The sequence below is a fragment of the Cervus elaphus genome, chromosome 6 (assembly GCF_910594005.1).
Source record: "Cervus elaphus chromosome 6, mCerEla1.1, whole genome shotgun sequence".
Taxonomy (NCBI): Eukaryota; Metazoa; Chordata; class Mammalia; order Artiodactyla; family Cervidae; genus Cervus; species Cervus elaphus.
In genome coordinates this window covers 4,937,810-4,942,661 of record NC_057820.1, presented here as the reverse complement: position 1 = coordinate 4,942,661, position 4,852 = coordinate 4,937,810, and the positions used below count along the sequence as shown (strand labels likewise).

Sequence of the window (4,852 nt, the reverse complement as noted above, 5' to 3'; positions counted from 1 at the left end):
AAAGGCAGCTGTATGTCCTCTACCCTTGTAGAACCAGTTATCATTGTTGTTGAGTTGTGTCTGGCTCTTTGCGACCCCATGGACTGCGGTACACCAGACTTCCCTGTCTTTCACCATCTCCCGGACTTTGCTCAAACTCATGTCCATTGAGAAAATGATGCCATCCAACAGTTTTAAACTCTGTCGTCCCCTTCTCCTCCTGCCCTCAATCTTTCCCAGCATCAGAGTCTTTTCCAATGTGTCAGCTGTTTGAATCATGTGTCCAAAATATTGGAACTTCAGAATCAGTCTTTCCAATGAATATTCAGGATTGATTTCCTTTAGCATTGACCAGTTTGATCTTGCAATCCAAAGACTCTCAAGAGTCTTCTCCAGCACCACAATTTGAAAGCATAAGTTCTTCAGTGCTCAGTCAGCTTTATGGTCCAACTCTCACATCCATACATGACTACTGGAAAAACCATAGCTTTGACTATACAGACCTTTGTCAACAAAGTGATATCACTGCTTTTTAAGAACCAGTACTCCAAGGTTTTGGCTGTTGGCTTCTGGCAAGATTCCACTCTGTTCTGCTTCCCAATCCCTCCCCACCCTACTGAGCAAGCCTGAGGCTCAGAAACATTTGACAGGGGAATATCTCGACTCACTCCCAACAGGAGGTAATTATTGGATAGTGAGCCTGGCATTGTATACATAAAGCACTTTGAATTGCCTTTGTCTCCTGGCAATCTAAAGAGTTAATCAAGGTCTAATGCAAAAAAAGAGAGAGATTTGTACTAGGTTTGGCAGGCTCTAGGCCACTGACTTTTTCAGTGAATTGTGTCAGTTGAGCTTGTTATCCAAAAACAACTAATGATATGTATAGTGACTATTTCAAGAGTCACTGGGAAGGTTAAATTTAGGAGACAGCTTGGCATTGCTGTAAGGAGCTCAGATTCAAGATCCAGACTGGTTGGGTTCAAACTCCACCTCTGCTGCCTAAAAGCTCCATGGCTGCAGACAAGTAATTTATCCTGCCCATACCACTGGCTCCTTATCTGACACAGGGTAAAAGGAAAGATTCTGTGCTCGATACTACACTTGATCTTAGCCAAAAGGCCAAGAAGGGATTCTGAAAGAGATGGGAATACCAGACCACCTGACCTGCCTCTTGACAAACCTGTATGCAGGTCAGAAATCAACAGTTAGAACTGGACATGGAACAACAGATTGGTTCCAAACAGGACAAGGAGTACATCAAGGCTGTATATTGTCACCCTGCTTATTTAACTTATATGCAGAGTACATCATGAGAAACGCTGGGCTGGAAGAAGCACAAGCTGGAGTCAAGATTGTTGGGAGAAATATCAATAACCTCAGATATGCAGATGACACCACTCTTATGGCAGAAAGTGAAGAAGAACTAAAAAGCCTCTTGATGAAAGTGAAAGAGAAGAGTGGAAAAAGTTGGCTTAAAGCTTAACATTCAGAAAACTAAGATCATGGCATCCGGTCCCAACACTTCATGGCAAATAGATGGGGAGACAGTGGAAACAGTGTCAGACTTTATTTTTCTGGGCTCCAAAATCACTGCAGATGGTGACTGCAGCCATGAAATTAAAAGACGCTTACTCCTTGGAAGGAAAGTTATGACCAACCTAGACAGCATATTAAAAAGCAGAGACATTACTTTGTCAACAAAGGTCTGTCTAGTCAAGGCTATGGTTTTTCCAGTGGTCATGTATGGATGTGAGAGTTGGACTATAAAGAAAGCTGAGTGCCAAAGAATTGATGCTTTTGAACCGTGGTGTTGGAGAAGACTCTTGAGTCCCTTGGACTGCAAGGAGATCCAACCAGTTCATCCTAAAGGAAACCAGCCCTGGGTGTTCATTGGAAGGACTGATGCTGAAGCTGAAACTCCGATACTTTGGCCACCTCATGTGAAGAGCTGACTCATTGGAAAAGACCCTGATGCTGGGAGGGATTGGGGGTAGGAGGAGAAGGGGACGACAGAGGATGAGATGGCTGGATGGCATCACCAACTCAATGGACATGAGTTTGAGTAAACTCCGGAAGTTTGTGATGGACAGGGAGGCCTGGCGTGCTGTGATTCATGGGGTTGCAAAGAGTCGGACATGACTGAGGGACTAAACTGAACTGAACCGAACTGTGCTAGAAGGTTGTCTTGATGATTGTATTGGTTAATGTACATACAGCATTCAGCAAGGTGTGTGACATATAGTTAGTGCTTATGTCACTGGTAGTTACCATTATGTGAAAGCACTTAAAAAGCCAAAACTGAAGGGGAGCAGGGTCCTGTGGGCTCCAGGGTACGGAGGTCTTTCTGTCCCCCTTTCCTTGTAGGCTGGACCCTGCCTCCATAACCTCCTCTGAGTTCTAAAGGGCTAATCCAAAGAGAGGCAGCCAGGAAACCACCAGAGGCAGAGGCTTATCAAGTTTAGGAGACTACCTAGGACCCTGCACACCCCATCTTGTCAGCAACCCCATCCTTTAGAAACTGCAGATAAAGAATACAAGACTGTTAACCGCCTTGATCTTTATCACATACCCCTGCCTAACTATATAACCTCTTCCTATTCACCAGGAAAGGGGGCACAGTTCTTGATGTGCTAGCCTTCCCCTTCGCCTGGCGAAGTAATAAAACCACTCTTTCTTTCCCCTCCATAAGTTGTCCCTGTATTCGTGTTTGGCATTGGTGCACAGAGAGCCAAGATTTTGGCAAGAAAACTGTCCTCCAAAGACACTGATGCATGTTAAATGAGCCTTATGCACAAGCTTTCTGTACATTTCTAAACAAGAACCTAGAAGGTTGCTTTTAGAACACTTCAAGTACGCCCTGCTGAAGATACCAAGTCAAGGTCCCCATTCTGCTTTCTGTCACCCTAAGCAGCAGACAGGATGACCACTTCCTGAGGATGGTGGGGATGACTAGAATCATGTGTTATAATTGAATGGCATTTTCCAGCAAAAATGGAGCTCTGGAGACTTCCCTGGCAGTCTAGTTGTTAAGACTTCACCTTCCAATGCTGGGGGTACAGGTTCACTCCCTGGTTAGGAAGCTAAGATCCCACGTGCTTTGGGGCCAAAAAACCAAAACATAAAACAGAAGCAATTCTCTAGGGGATCTTCCCAACCCAGGGATCTAACTCGAGTCTCTTGCATCTCCTGCATCGCAGCCAGATTCTTTACCTGCTGAGTCATTGTGGAAGCCCGTGCAATGCTGCTACATAGTATAAAACATTCAGTAGTGATATAGATTTGTTTAGATCAGACTGTCACACACCCATCTCATCCCCACCTTATGGGTCTTGCCATGGTAAATGCAGTTGTAGCAAAAATAGAGTTTTACACTTTGATGAAAATTAAGTGGTATGGAGACTATAGCCAGCCAGGCTTCTCTGTCCGTGGAATTCTCCAGGCAAGAATACTGAAGTAGGTAGCCGTTCCCTTCTCTAGGGAATCTTCCCCACCCAGGGACTGAACCTGGGTTTGCTGCTTTGCAGGTGTATTCTTTCCTCTCTGAGCCACCAGGGAAGCCCTCATACATGCTAGCAGCAGACCAGCTGAGGGGCTCTATCTTAATAGGGAGATTTGTCTAGGAGAGGAGGAGGCAAATGGGGTTCTGGGAGGAAGAAACACAATAGGATATAAGCGTATCAGGCCTCCCCTCTCCCACCTCCTCAAAATCCTCCCTCCACCCCAGGCTCCTTTTTTTCCCATCCCTTCAATTCCAGGCAGTTCACCTTCCACCTACTCCAATCTGCTTTGCCAGCACCGCTCATGAAATTGTTCTCTCTGGAACAAAAGAATTTTCTCCCCTTACTTATGAATAACATTAGCATGACAGAACATAAGCACTGTCCTTTTTGTCATTTCAATCAAATCCCTAATTTGTATTCATTATAAAATGACTGGGAAAAAATAGATAAGAAAATAAAAATTATTAAAGTTTTAAATCACCTGAATCCCACAACCCAGAGATAGTGACTATTAACATGTTGGTGTAATCCTTCCAGACTTTCAGGAAACCAACACAGATATGCATATATATCCTTACAGAACAATATCAGAACAGTGTTGTTTTAAGACCTCTTTGCTTTTAACTCAAAATATGCACAACTTTCTGTCTTAGTACATAAAAGCATGTAATGACCCTTATGAATTTCGCATAAACTATTAAATAAATTCTCTATCACTGAACCTTTAGGTGGTTTCTGAATGTTTGATATTACAGACAACACATGTGAGCATTCTTGAAGATACATCTTCAGAATATTTCTTTAATCATTTCTTTAGGACAAATGCTAACAAGTATCTGATTATCTCATTTAATGTTGAGAGTCCCTTGATTTTTATTTTAAGTGTACAGCATAATGATTTGATTTATTTTTTTTAACTTTTTATTTTGTATTGGGGTATAGCTGATAAATAATGTTGTGATAGTTTCAGGTGAACAACAAAAAGACTCAGTCATACATATACATGTATCCATTCTGCTCCCAAACTCCACTCCCATCCACACAACATTGAGCAGAGTTCCACATGCTATGCAGTAGGTCCTTGTGGTAGTCCCTTGATTTTTAAGATAAATTTCAAACGCACTAGCTGAACTCACTCTGAATCTTATCTCCCTCCACCCTGTCACTCCCCAAACACACCGCTGACACCCTCCGCTTTTAACCCTCCCGTGCCTTTCCTCCACTTCACTATATTTTCTCTCTTCTTTCTCCAGCATGAAAATGTCAGCTTCTTCTAGAAATTGTCCATCATCCTGATCCTTCACTAGTACAATCAATACTATACTATTGAATATAACTCCTTGTAATCAACATCATCATCATCCTCACCATCA

General features: G+C 42.9%; 1 pseudogene; it reads right to left on the bottom strand.

Moving 5' to 3' along the window:
• Window positions 1–1,042: 1,042 nt before the first annotated feature.
• On the bottom strand, window positions 1,043–1,110 carry LOC122696686 (annotated as a pseudogene).
• Between the last annotated feature and the right edge of the window lie 3,742 nt (window positions 1,111–4,852).